The sequence below is a fragment of the Macrotis lagotis genome, chromosome X (assembly GCF_037893015.1).
Source record: "Macrotis lagotis isolate mMagLag1 chromosome X, bilby.v1.9.chrom.fasta, whole genome shotgun sequence".
Taxonomy (NCBI): Eukaryota; Metazoa; Chordata; class Mammalia; order Peramelemorphia; family Peramelidae; genus Macrotis; species Macrotis lagotis.
Window position 1 is genome coordinate 513,043,538 of NC_133666.1, and position 15,271 is coordinate 513,058,808.

Here is a 15,271-nt window from a genome sequence, read left to right on the forward strand (position 1 = left end):
CAATCTCACTTTGAACTCCAGGTGACTGTTTCTGCCATAACTAAAATTCAATTGGTCACTTTCATTTACGGGGTGCTTCTAGGATTCCTTGCCCAGACAGTCCCTGACGGTCAACTAACATCTATTAAGCAGACACTGAAATAAGTTTGGGGATATAAAGAAAGGCAAAAATAGTCCAGACTGTCAAAGAGCTTACAGTTTAATGGGGGAATCAACATGACAATAACTATGAACAAACAAGATATACACAGGATAGCTTTCTTTCACAAAATGGTTAATATAGAAATATTTTTGAGACCATATATACATAAGCTGTATCAAATTGCCTGTCTTCTCAATGTGGAGAGAAAGGAGGGAGGGAGGGAAAGAATTTGGAACTCCTTTAAAAAACTGAATGTTAAAAACTGCTTTCATATGTAATTGAAAAAATAAAATATAACATATATATATATATGAACAATTGTAAATAATCAAAACAGGGAAGGAAAAGCATTATTAAGGAAGTACATGAAAGACTTATTGAAGGTAGGACTTGATGTGGGGGGAATTCAGGAGATAGAGACAAGGAGATAGAGACCAGGAGGGAGACAAATCCAGAAATAGGGACTGAAAAATCACTACTTTTGGTAGACAGAACCAGTGCTGATACAATAATCGAATTTGCATTTTCAAACAGGTTTGGAAAATAACAAGCAGTGAATTCAAAAGTCCTGCCTTCTCTAGATCACCCTCGTCTAGTACCCTCTTGCCCAGAGGATCAAGCCATATATTCATCTTCCTTTTTGTGGGATAGAATATGTACCACTGAGCAAATCAGAAAAATCAATGATCAAATCTCTTATATACAGAATGAGTATTGATTCTAGAGTCAAAGGTTGTTTAGTTGGGTTTTTTTTTTCAGTTGTGACTGACTCTTCATAATCTCTTTCTCTGGGGGTGAGTGGGGAGAGGAGGGTTTCTTGGTAAAGATGTTGGAGTGGTTTGCCATTTCCTTCTCCAGTTCATTTTATAGATGTGGAAACTAAGCAAACAGGTTAAGTGACTTGCTCAGGGTCACACAGCTGGGAAGTGTCTGAAGCTGAATGTGAATTCAGGTCTTCCTGACTCCAGACTTGGCACTCAAATACTTTGGCATCTAGTTGCCCCTAGAGTCAAAGAACTTGGGTTCAAATCCTACCTGTGTGATCTTGGACACATCACTTAATATCCCTTAATCTCAGTTTCTTTATCTGCAAAATAAGAGTCTGATCTCTTAAAGTCAAAAGTTATCTCCTGATTTTTACATCTTTTCCTTAGAAAAGATAGGGAAAAACCTGAAGTGATTGGATGGTGTACAAGAATTGTGCAAGCAATCCTTGCTCTAAAGAAAGGTGTATATAAAAATAACAAAAAGAATAAGCATAGGGTGCTGTTTGCTAGTGCACACTCCCAGCAAAAAAGTAAAACCCATGAAACCCAAACTAAAGGATTTCTAGTCTTTCAAACGGTTAACTTCCTTCCATGAATTTATTCAATGAATGAAATTTTGACTCAACTAACCTGTACAATTCCAGCCAGTCCCTGTCCCCTTTCTTTTCATTCATGAGAAATTTGGGTTTCAATGGTCTAAATGATGCTCTTCATACCCTACTTGCCTTTGGGAACATAAGCAGAGCCTTAACTGAATCAAAGACAGGAGTTGGAAATAACCTTCAGTTGGAATGTTCTAGAGAGTTGAACACTTTCTAAAATCTGTGTCTGTGTGTCTGTGTGTCTGTGTGTGTATGTATGTGTGTGTATGTTTCCTCAGGATGAGGAATTAAAATGGAGACAGCCAAGAAATGCATGTGGAAGAAATTAAGAAAGTATTTAAATTTCAAGAGGAGAAAGATGATCATTGGGCAAAGATGCCCCACAGCTTTATCAATGGAATACAAGAAGAAATTTAAGTTAGATTTAGTTTTCATCAAAGTATTTCAAGATCTTGGGTATTTGGTTACAAGATAAAAAAGACCAAAAAAAACTATCAGAAAAACAGGCAAACCACCTGACAGACAGGTGATATGATGAAGCTACTAAATATATTGTTGGACATAGCCAGTGGGAATTTTTTTTACTTGATGAAGGATTTTGTTTCCCCCTTTTTTCCCAAATCAGGATTGGGCGATAGATATAATAAATACCATTATTTGAAAATCTGAAAGAAAAACTTAAAAATATTTTTAAAAAGGTGAGAAATGAATAAGTGGAATATATCTGATATATTGTGTCACTTTCTAGGTAAAATGTTTAAAGAGGTTAAACTGAAGTACATCTAGAGGAGGTCAACTAGAAATAATTATAGATCTAAAAATCATGTCATTGAAGGAATCACAGAATGTGAGAACTGAAAGGGCCCTCAGAAGCCATCTATTCCAAGCACACATTAAAAGAATCTTCATTACAATATACTGAAATATACAATATACCTGAAAAGTAGTCATGTAACCTCTCTTTGATGGGGAAATGCACCAACTCTTAAGGTAACTAATTCCTCTTTGGGCAGCTAAAATTGCTGTAAAATTTGTTTTGACTGACCTCTAGCCTAAAGTGACATCTTAACTTCTAACCATATTTCTTGTTTATCCTCTAGGGGGTAAATTGATCAATAAACCCCCCTTTCCTTCAAATAATTGATGATAGCTATGGTGTCCCTTCTCAGAATCTTCTCCAGGCTAAACATGACCTACTCCTTTCAATCAAACAAGGACAGTTGAGGAACTGGTAATAATTAACCTAAAGATAAAAACAATAGAACATATACTGTTAAATTAAAATAATTTAAATGTTATTAGATAGAAGGAAAAAATTATTCTAAATTATCCTGAGGACAGAACTAGAACCTCCTGGCAAAAGTCAGAAGAAGGAAAGTAGCAACTCAATATAAAAAAGCTTTGTAAAAATTAGAACTATCAACAACGGCAGCTGATTAATTTATAACATTACTTTCCAACATTAATATTTAAGCAGAGATAGGATAATTCTCTGTAACAGGAAAAAGAATTCTTGTACCTGGAATGAAGGTTAAAGTAGATATATGAATCCTTATATCCTCGTCTCATTATAGGTTTTATTCAAGGTTAATATTAAATCGTCATGGTTTTAGCATTAGGGTTTCCTTGTAGCTACTTTTTACTTGTTCTCAACAAGTAATGAAATGATCAAGGGGGTAAAGAGCCCTAGACATCAATAAAATCTACAACTCCAGGAAGCTGTCTGACTCACCTCTAAATACCATCCCATTACATTATCTTTTTCCTACACTCCTTGAGTGCTCTCTGACCTCTCCATTAATTTCCCTAATTCTATGACAATCATGCTATTGTATTTTAAAACAGTATTTTAAAAAATTATTCAAAGGATTTGGAGAACCAGTTCTCATTTTCTTCTATTTTCTTTTCTTATTATTTCGAACTTTAAAAACACCAAAGAAAATAAGCACATGCCAGGAGAGAATGATACATGCAATTGCAAATCTTGCTTATATAGAACTTTCTTTTCCTAAGTATATAACAAATTAAATATGTAATTTTCAAAGCTGTGTCACAATACTCTAAAGCAGGGTTTTTTAATCTGGGATTCAAAGACTTCAAATGGGATCTGAGAACAGATTTTAAGAGATCCATAAATCTAGATGGAGGGGAAAAATCTTTATTTTCCCTAACCTTTAAATTAAAATTAGCATTTCCTTTATTACAATTTTTTAAAAAGTATTCTGAAAAGGGGTTTAGAAACAAGTTTTAGAATGTCAAAGGGGTCTATGACACACACAAAAAAATAATTTAGAACTCTTGCTCTCAACAAGGTTAGGTAATTACCTGAGGTTATTCAATACAAAATTAGAACAAGAGAATAAAATTCAATCTGGAAAGTTTGATTAATTCAGAATAGAAAGGACTTTGGGAAGAATCCCCACCTCCTTGAAAACTACTGCTAGGAAAATAGAAAAGAAGTTTGGATAGAATTAGGTATAGGCCAGTGTCTTAGATCACATAAAATAATAATGCCAAAATGGATATAAGACCTTAATATTAAAGGTCACACCATGAAAAAAAGATTAAAAGGGAATCAATCAAATACCTTTCCCAGCTATGACTAAGGAGATAATTGTTAAGTTAAACAGGTGACAATAATAAAATATTGTCACTTGATCATGTGAATTATATCTACAAGTAGTTATTTATATTTTAAGAAATTAAACGATTTTTTTTACTATAACAAAATCAACCTAACTAGGATAAGAATGAAGCAGTCATTTGAGAACAATGCAAAAATTTCTTCATCAAATACATCTAAGGGCCCAATATCCAAAATATAGAGAGAACCAAGAGTCATTCTCCATGAGATAAGTGGTCAAAGGCTATACATATGAACAACCTGCTCTCAAAAGAAATATAAGGGAGGGTGGACAGCAGAGCCAAGATAGCAGAGAGAAACCAGGAAGTTGCCCAAGTTCTTACCAATTTCCCAAGGAAATAAGGTTAAATTAAACCTATAAAGGAATTCTAGAGTGACAGAACTCGCAAAAAAAAGGCAAAGTAAAGCAATTTTTCTGCCCAAGAAAACTTACGACTAAGAAAGGTCTGTCTCACAACTTAAACCAGATAGTTTGCTGTCATGGGGTGGGGAGTTGGGGGTGGGAGAAGGTAAGGTGGCAGAAAAATGTGGAATTTATAAACTTGCAAATGGATGAATATTGAAAACAACCTTTACATGTAATTAAAAAAATGAAATTTTGAAAAAAAAGAAAAAAGAAAGATCCATCTCATTTTGTTAATGGCAATGGAATCCAGTATAGGTAGTGTCCTGGCAAGCCAGCAAGAGGTTCTTAAGTCATGGTATAGATCAACAAACTAAGGCCCAGAAATCCTGGCCTAGCTGGTCAGTTGTGAAGCCTCCAGTCCCAGAAACCAAGGCACATAGACACAACTAGGGTGGGCCATGCTAGCACAATGGGTACAATGGCCCTGGTCCAGAAAGCCAGTACCTAGGCCACTGGCACCCAGTACAAGAAACTTGGGACAGTGCTCCCTGTACCCCAATAGCAGAGATCAACTTTTTAAAATGAGCAAAAAACAAATAAGAGTCTCGATCATAGAAAATTACTACAGAGAAGGGGAAGATCAAATCACAAATTCAAAAGAAGGCAACAATTTCGAAATGCCTATATGTAAAGCCTCAAAGAGGAATCTGAATTGTTCTCAAGCTTACAAAGTCCTCTTGAAAGAATTCAAAAAGGATTTTAAAAATCATGGAAGAGAGGTAGAAGAAAAATTGGAAAATGAATGAGAGTTAAGCAGGAAAATTATGAAGAAAAAAAGAGTCAATACAGCTTGCAAAAGGATGTACAAAAACTGAATGAAGAAAAACTTCCTTAAAAAACGGAACAGGCCAAATGGAAAAAAAAACTACCAAAGAAAATAGCTCCTTTAAAAGCAGAATTGGCCAAATGGTAAAGGAAGGACAATAGAATAATTCCTTAAAAACTAATTGAGTAAGTTGGAAGCTTAATGAGACTGAAATCAACAATTAGTCAAAATCAAAAGAACAAAAAAAATTAGAAAATGTAAGATATCTAATAGGAAGAACAACCAACCTTGAAAACAGAACTAGGAGAGATAATCTAAGGATTATGGACTACTTGAAAGTCATGATATTTTTTTTTAAAAGAGGCTGGATGCATCTTTTAAGAACATGAGGGTAAAATAGCCACAGGGAAGTAGGAGGGGAAAGGGAAAATAAAAGGTGGAGAGTGAGGGGGACTGATAGAAGAAAAGAAGGGCTAAAGGAGGCAATGATCAAGTCAACAGCAAAACACAGATGAAGAGGGACAAGGTAAAAGGAAAGAGAGAAAAACTTATAAATTGGGAAAATAGAGTTGAATGAATTATCTCATAAATAGCAAATAGTAGAGTGGATTAAAAACTAAAATCCCATAATATGTGATTTACAAGAAAAACATCTGAAGCAGAGAGAAACAAAAAAGTAAAGGTAGGGGCGGCTAGGTGGCATAGTGGATAAAGCACTGGCCTTGGAGTCAGAAGTACCTGGGTTCAAATCCAGTCTCAAACATTTAATAATTACCTAGCTGTGTGGCCTTGGGCAAGCCACTTAACCCCATTTGCCTTGCAAAAAAAAAAAAAAAAAAAACTAAAAAAAAATTTAAAAAAGTAAAGGTAAAAGGCTGAAGAAGAATATATTATGTTTCAGTAGAAGTAAAAAAACTGGGATAGCAATCCTGATCTTAAGACAAAATAAAATTAATAATAGATCTAATTAAAAGAGACAAGGAATGACACTATATCTTGATAAAAAGTACCAAAGACAATGAAGTAGTGCTTCTACTAAGCATATATGCAACCAACTAGTATAATATCCAAATTCTTAATGAGTTACAAGGGGAAATAGCACAACTCTACTAGTGGGGGACCTCAGCCTTTCTCTCAAAACTAGATAAATATAACCACAGAATAAACTAGAAACAAGTTAAGAAGGTGAATAGAATTTTAGAAAATTTAGAAAATTTTAGAAATGATAGACCTTTGGAGATAATTGAATGGAGATAGGAAAAAAATATACCTTTTTCTTAGCAGTTCATGACACTACCCAAAAATTGAATTTTAGGGCATAAAAACCTCACAATGAAATACAGAAAGGCAGAAATATTTAATATATCCTTTTCAGATTATGAAATAAATAAAAATTACATGCAATAAATGCTCATGGAAAGATAGATTAAAAAATAATTGGAAATTAATCCTAAAGAGTGAGTATATAAAAAAAACAATCATAAAAGCAATAATTTCATCAAAAGAAATGGACAACATAAAACTTATGGGATGCAATCAAAGCAGTGTTTAGGGGAAATTTTATATCTTTAACTGCTTATATGTATAAAATAGAGAAAGAAGAGATCAATGAATTGGGTATGCATTTTAAAAAGTCAGGAAGAAAGAATAAATTAAAAATCCCCAGTTAAACACCAAATTAGAAATTCTGGAAAAAAGCCAAAGTAGAGATTTATAAAACTGAAAGAAAACTATTAAACAAATTAAACTAAGAGATAGTTTTATTAAAAAAAAACAATAAAATCTAAATATCTTTGGTTACTTTAATAAAAACAAAAGAAAGAAAAAATGCAAATTACCATTATCAAAAATGAAAATGGTGAACTCATTACCAATGAAGATGAAATTAAAACAATAAGTCAGAGCTATTTTGTCCAACTGTTTTGTCAATAAATAATAGAAATGAAATGGATGAAATTTACAAAAATATAAATTGACTAGATTAAAAGAAGAAGAAATAAAATAACCCCATAACAGAAAAAGAAATTGAACAAGTCTTCAGTGAACTCTTTCAGAAAAAAATCTCCAGAGACAGATGGATTCACAAGTGAATTCTACCAAATATTTAAAAAACAATTAATTCCTATAGTATATAAACCATTTGGAAAAATAAGTGAAGATGTTCTAGCAAATTCCTTTTATGGTACAAACATGATTCTGATATTTAAAACCAGAAGAACCAAAACTGGGAAAGAAATTATAGATCAATTTCCCTAATCAATATTGATGCAAAAATTTTAAATAAAATATTAGGGAAAAGATTACATGAGAATAATACACTATGACCAGGTGGGATTTATACTAGGAATACAGGACTGGTTCATTATTAGGGAAAACTATTAGTATAAATGACCATATTAATAGATGTAGAAAAAAGACTTTTGACAAAAAAATAGCACTCACTCCTATTAAAAACACTAGAAAAAATAGGAATAAATGGAGTTTTCCTTAAAATGATAAGTAGTATTAATCTAAAATCATCAACAAGAAGTATCTATAATGGGGATAAGTTAGAAGCCTTCCCAAAAAGATCAAGGGTGAAACAAGGATGCCCATTATCACCACTTATGAAAGATATACTTAGAGCATTATGATGATAGACAATCCTATAGAATCTACCAAAAAACTAATTGATAATTAACAACTTTAACAAAGTTGCAGGATATAAAGTAAACCAACATAAATCACCAGCATTTCTAAATATTACCAAGAAAACTCAGCAGTAAGAGACAGAAAGAAATTCCATCCAAAATAACTGTAGACAGTATAAAATATCTGGGAATATACTTGCTAAGAAAAACCCAGGAATTATATGAACACAATTGCAAAACACTATTCTCATAGATGAAGTCAGATTTAAACAACTGAAAAAATACTATTGTTTATGGGTAGGCCAAGTTAGTATAATAAAATAACAATTCTACCTAAACTAATTTACTTATTCAGCAACATACCAAAGAAACTACCCACAAATTCTTTGATAGGACTAGAAAAAATAGCAACAATATTTATCTAGAAGAACAAAAGATCAAGAATATGAAAGGAATTAATTTTCAAATTACAAAAGATTTTTGCCTAATAATACTTAGCTATACTAGATCTAAAACTGTATTATAAAATGGTAATCAACAACACTGTTTGGTACTGGCTAATAAATAGAAGCAAATTAAGTGCACAAGACAAAGTAGTAAAGGTCTAAAGCAATTTATTATTTGATAACCCGAAAGACTACTGCTTCTGGGATAAAAACTCCCTATTTGACAAAAACTGCTGAGAAAACTGGAAAATTGTATGGCTGAAACTAGGTATAGATCAGTATATCACACCATAAACAAAAAAAGTAGCATATTATACTTTTCCATCTATGCTTTATATCCTCATTAGAAATACCTGGCATTATCATTTACCTTCAAAGTATTATTGTTTTTATGTTTTCAGTGTCTCACCTTCCATTAGACTCCAGATTCAGTAGTTCAGCTGGCTTGATGCCTATATCCATAATCTGGACTGAATAGTCTCATTCACTGAATGGACAATCTCTATTTAGTTTACCAGCATGAAAACATCTACACAGAAATTCCTATCTCTTCCTAGCTGCTAGTCTGAGAATTCCCTAAAACAGTAGCTAGGCTGGGTAAGTGACCTTGACTGTACAGTGTTAGAACATAATTATCTTTAAGTAGTTAGAAATATTTTAAATGATTTTTCCCCTAAATTTAGAAGAGCTCTGGAGGAATATTCAGCCTTGATATCTTTGGGACAGGAAGGCATAAAAAGTAAAAGATGCTTTACCCATTTAATATGAAAAAAAGCTGGATAAACAGTTCTATTTTCCTGACACATAAATCATTTAGAAACCTGTAAAGACTAGTTATAAGTTCTAAATTCCTACTTTTACTCCAGCTGAAAGTTACAAAATAATAATAAAAAAAAAAATCAACTAGCCAACATTCAAACATGACTATCTCTTAAAGCAGAATGTGGGTTTTCCTTAAAGTTCTCCCAACAAGTCTTAAGCGGGAGGAGGGTTCAGTATGAAATGTTTAATATTTACTATCATTCTTAAAACATTGGAAAACCCATTTGGCTTGCAGACCTGAATAAAAAGGGAGTTTAACAACTTAGTGCCAAGAAAATGTAATGGAAAAAAGGCAAGGAGATGGCTAGACCTATTTTCTTTTTTGCTCAGCACATCCTGTCTTTAATCTGAAGGTTAAATAGACCAAACCTAAACATACCAACTCTTTTCAGGTGAAATTATCTAGGTTATGAAAACAAGCAATACAGTTTTCATTTTTCCCTTAACTCACAGCTGATAGAAATCACTTTCAAAACAAACCAGCAAAGCAAATCATTGCTCATAAGAGAGCAGACTAACAAGTTCTCCCTGCTTTGATAGCTAACTCCCAGGAGGAAGTTTGGGTCTCTTCTTTCATTAGTGCTCCAATTTTCAATCCTACCTTTCAGACAATCCTCTGCCGCACATGGCAAAGAAAGAGCTGAGCTATAGACGTCACATCTGTTGCTTCATGGGAACTAATCTTTTGAAACTTGTCTCCAGTGTCATTTCAGAATATGGACGTCTTGAATGAAAAGTAAATGGTCCTAGGACACTTTCCTTAGTGCTCAAAAGATACTATACTTCACAATCTCCACAAAAAATCTAAAGAGTTACTAGTTACTGTTAAATATAAAAATATACAGGATTTCAATTGAACAGGTAAAGCCACATATTTTTGATAAGACTAATACTCCATCTTTCCCCAGTATTGAATAGTGAGCTGTCATGGTTATAACCATAACAAGCTTCAAGGTAAATATCTTTACAAATTGCACAACTTCCTAAGTCTTTTAATGAAAAACTAGATCACTACACAATTATAAAATATTTTTAAGACATTCTCAAGACTTGAGTTTTAAAAAAAATTAGCATGGAATCTCATCTGTAGAAAATGATTTAATATAGTCCTACTCTGTTAACATTATGAGTACAAACATTACTAGATATTAAACCTTCATTTATGAGAAAAATTAAGTACCTACTATGTGCAAAGCAGTGTGCTAGAAGCTGAGGAGAAATACAAAGGCAGAAAAGAAAAGAAAGGAGAAAGAGAAGTAAGAATTGAGAAGCAGAAATGTTAGAAGGAAAACAGGAAGAGAAAGGAGGGAGGGAGGAATTTATTAAGCAACTACTATGTTACAAGAACTGTACTAAGTGGTTTATAACTAGTATCTTAATTCATCCTCAAAATAAACAGGTGCTTTTATTATTCCCATTTTACAATTAAGGAAACTTAGGCAAACAGAAATTAAGTGTTCAAGAATCCGAGCCCACATTTGAATACAAGTCTTTCTGTGTTCAAGAACACTCCAGGCTCAGTGTTCTTATCTACTTCCTCACTTAGTTACCTAGAAGGATAAGGAAGAAAAGATTCCTATGTTCAAGGTAGTACATTAATATGAGTAGTCTTATAGGGATGTAAGTTATACAAAAAATGCTATTATTAAAATCTGAATTTGTATGGAAGGAAGAAAACGATTATGTACTTAGAAGAGAAACCAAGGGAATGCATGTGTTTGTGTGTGTGTGTGTGTGTGTGTGTGTTATATGTGACAATGAAAAGAGAATTGCATCAAAAATCAGGACTTTGGTTCCTAACACATAGTTAATAAGTCAGTTTCCTCATCTATAAAATGAAGAATTGGTTTAGTAATTTTTGCTCCTTTGTTGCAGTGCATTAATTTTGTTCAGCATCAGTTTCCTTATGTATAGAATGAGAGATGAATTAAATTTAAAAAAAAATCTTGAGTCCTAAGTGAATTCAAAAATGGCCTCAGACACTAACTGTGTGACCCTGGGAAAGTCATTTAACCCTGCACTTCAATTCTTCACCTATGGGTTTTTGAACTGGAGAAAGAAATGGCAAACCACTTCAGGATCTTTGAAAACCCTAAATGGGATCATGAAGAGTTGGGAAAGACAGAACAACTAAACAACAAAAGCTCTTTTTAGCTCTAGATCAGGAATTCATTACCTGGAATCCATGATGTATTTTTGGTTTTCATTTTAACAAGTATTTTAATAACTACTTTTTAAAATAATTCTATGTATTTAAAAATATTCTGAGAAAGGCTTTGATCATGGTCCTGAGATAATCAAATATGAAAAAGATACTTCTAGTTATAAAGATGACAGGAGGGGAAGGGTGTAGATAAATCATGGAAGGCTCTATGAAAGAGCCAGCATGTGATCTCAGGTCTTAAAAGATGAGAAAAATGTTATGTAGAGATGAAGAGGTGTGGCATGTATTTACTTTGTTCCTCACAGAGTAGAATTATAGAACTGCTCTGTTGGGAGGGGCTAGATGAATTCTCAAATAACCAGCTCATTCATTTTACAAATTAAGTGACTGAGGTCAAAAAGGAAGGCAATCTAGGAATCCCCATTTCCTTGTGGCCACATTTAACTATTCCAATTGCCTAGAACTAAATTTATCATCATAATTCATGAAATAAACCAATCATTTCATATTTTTTTATCTGACAGCTGAAAGTAGAAAATGATCTAATATATCATAAAACTTACACTAGTCACCATAAGATTTGGTCAGTCTTGCATTCATACAAGACCAAGATGAGCTGAAGATAAGGTAGAGTAATCTTTCCTGTTACAAATACAGTCTCTGGTGCATGCCAACAGCATAACCTTAGATATGGACTGTTTCGGTAGAACTAATCATGATGGGGCAGTTAGGTGGCACAGTAGATAAATCACTGGACCTGGAATCAGAAGACTCATCTTCCTGAGTTCAAATCCGATCTCAACATTTACTACCTATAGGAGCCTGAGCAAGTCATTTAACTCTTTTGTCTGTTTCCTTATATGTAAAATGAAATGGAAAAAGAAAAAGGAAATGGCAAACCACTCCACAATATCTGTCAAGAAAGCCCCAAATGAATAACAAAGAGTCAGAGGTGATTGAAATTGAACACTAATCATGGTATAGTGATCAAGTACCATGAAAAACTAGTTATAGGACAATAAATATATTATATACAGCCATTATATGCTATACTATATAATAAAACTATAAATGTGATATACAATAGGACAAAGTTCTATCTATTTAATTGCTATTTTATAGTTACACATCAATATGCAGTTTTAAGGTTTGTTGTGAACTTTACACATATTTCCTTTAATCTTGACACATAATCTTTAATCTTCACACATAATGTTTCCTTTAATCTTATCCTCATTATTCATAGAAGGAAACTGTCATTGTGAGAGTTCAAGCAACTTTCTCAAGACACACACACCAAAGAGGTATAATTCTGAACTCTTCCTTACTCACTATATGCTATGTCACCTAGCTGTCATAAAATACACAATAAAATCTGTCAATAAATGTAATGTGAGGGTTATTATCAATTGGTATGACCAAGAAGGTGATCATCCTTCTCTGTTTCCTCCTTTCAACTCTGATAAGCCTACCAGGTTGCTATGTGAGTATGGTCACAGTAATTTCTTCATGAGTCACAAAAGTCAAAGGAGTATTTGAGGTCTTCATACTGTCCTCAAGTCTGATTCTGAAGTGAAAAGTTTTATGAACATGATCATGGAGCTTCTTTCTTTGAGCTGCCAAAGGGAGGGAGGGAAGATAGGCTAGAAGAGGAATGTTCCTGATGGATTTAACTGAGAACACCTTTCTGCATGCTAGCTTTAAAACACACACACATACTCACTCTCTCTCTCTCTCTCTCTCTCTCTCTCTCTCTCTCTCTCTCTCTCTCTCGCACTTACTTTGGAAGAAGAACAGATTAGAGGAGGAATAGTGAAAGGTTAATTTTTTTATAGGTTCAGCAATTTTTCAGTTGGAAGAACATCAAAAATGAAATAAAAAAGATAAATCTATTTTGAGTTTTTAACAATGAGAAGTAGGTGCTCTGATATCTAAAACTGAGCTGTCAAATATTTTAATTTCACAAGCTCCCACCCCTCCAAGTTGCTAAAGCAAAACTAGAAAGCATTCTGTAGCTTTAAAAAGAAATGAGGAAGTAGGTGGTTATGCAAACAGTAAGTATCATTGTTACTTCTGGTGAACCTAAGTTACAAAATAGTATAGCTTCTACTTTCTGTAACTAGAATCAACTTAATCAGATTTACCATTCCCTTGAACTCTACATGGTTAATGAATTCTACTTCATGCTTTAGGTATTTATTGCTAACACCCCTTGAAAAAGTTTCCATTCTGATTTTAGTGAATCAGATTTTTTGTTTCAAGGAACAGAAAAAACATTCTGATAATGCAAACATTAGAATAGCACAGAAAATCTGAGGCTTTGGTCCTCGTTTTGATGCTTCCAAGTCACTCACAGCCTCTTGGAGAAAATTCATAAAACTTATATAACCAGACCTCATCATTCTTCTGAATTCCAGTTTCACATCATCAACTGCATCTTGAACATTCAGCTTGTTCAAAGTAGAACTCAGTTGTTGTTCCCTAAAACCCTCCCCACTTCCTTAGTCCTCTATTACTGTCAAGGCACTAATATCTTCTCAGTCACCCAGACTTGCAAACTCTTTGCCACTCTAATCTGCTGTCAAGCCTCATAGTTCCTAATCTCACAGCATCTCATATAGGTCTCCTCTCCCCTCACAAAGATGCCTCTATGGTGCAGGACCTTATCACTTCAGGTCCAGATTATTAAATAACTTTCTAGTTGGGTTCCCTGCTTCAAGTCTCTTCCACCCCCCAAACCTTCCTCCATAAAGTGCCGAAGAAATCTTCTTAAAGAATAGATCTGACCACATTATTCCCAACTTAAACACAAGTGATTACTTATGTGATTCAGGTTCAAATACAAACTTGCTTTGTCTTTTAAAATCCTTCACAATATGACTTCTTCACTCCCTTCCTACAATCTAGGGATGTTCCTTGCACCATCTCCTAATTGTCCCTTTCTACTAGATGCCCTTCATGCCTAGAATGCTCTTCCTCTTTATTTCTACCTTTTGAATTCCTGAAAGAATTCAGTTCAAATCTCAGCTTCTTCAGGAGATCTTCTCTAATTTCCATCTCCAACTCACCCCACTTTCCCCTGTTAGTGTCTTTCCCTGAGGGAAATGATACGTGCATTTACATTGCCTATTATCATTTACATACTATTTTTGTATATTGTATTTTCTATCAAAATGTGGGCTCCATGAGGACAGAGACCTTGTTTTTGCCTTTCTTTGTTCTGAACTCTTAGGACAGTGCCTGGAACAGCCTGTTGACTAAGGATCATTTTCCTCCAAGTAAAATTCAAACAATACTTCTCCAGGCTAATAAGCATTTCCTGTGAGACTATTATCCTTCTGGTTAAGCAGTATGCCTCTCTTGGTATCTCCAGAATCTCAGTCTTGAGAACTTCCCATCTCTCCTGGATTGACTTCTCTTCTAAAAGCTGAAGTCATGGGACTAACCCATCCTTTCTATGAATTCTTTTAAATCTTCTCTCCAAAAATCTAGCTATGTCTGACTCTCTTCTCCTTTTCTAATAAATAAGTGATCACTTCTCTGCTCTTCCCCACAATAGTTAACAGTTTCTCCTTACTGAGGAGAATTAGATCCAAAATAAAAGGCTCTACTTTTTTGTTGCTCTGTCTTTTGAAGAAAGAAATTATAGTCAATAGTTGTTTTTGTTTTGGGGAAAGAAGATTAAAGCAAATTTCAATATAACTAAAGTCCCTTATCACCACTGTATCTTGCACCTCCAGGGGGAGAGTGTAATCTGTTTCCTAGTTCCAAAATATTCCATGTTCTTAATTGTTCTGACACATTGTCCATAGAAATTATCTCTAAAGTTTTTGATCACATAGCACTATCAATAAAAAAAAATTGAGCATATAGCCTCAATGT

General features: G+C 33.7%; 1 protein-coding gene across 2 annotated transcripts in view; it reads right to left on the reverse strand.

Annotated features, from left to right (window-relative positions):
• The window catches only part of RNF144B (ring finger protein 144B), a 210,511-nt gene that overhangs the window by 71,177 nt on the left and 124,063 nt on the right, over positions 1-15,271 (reverse strand). The gene's annotated exons all lie outside the window — the stretch shown is intronic.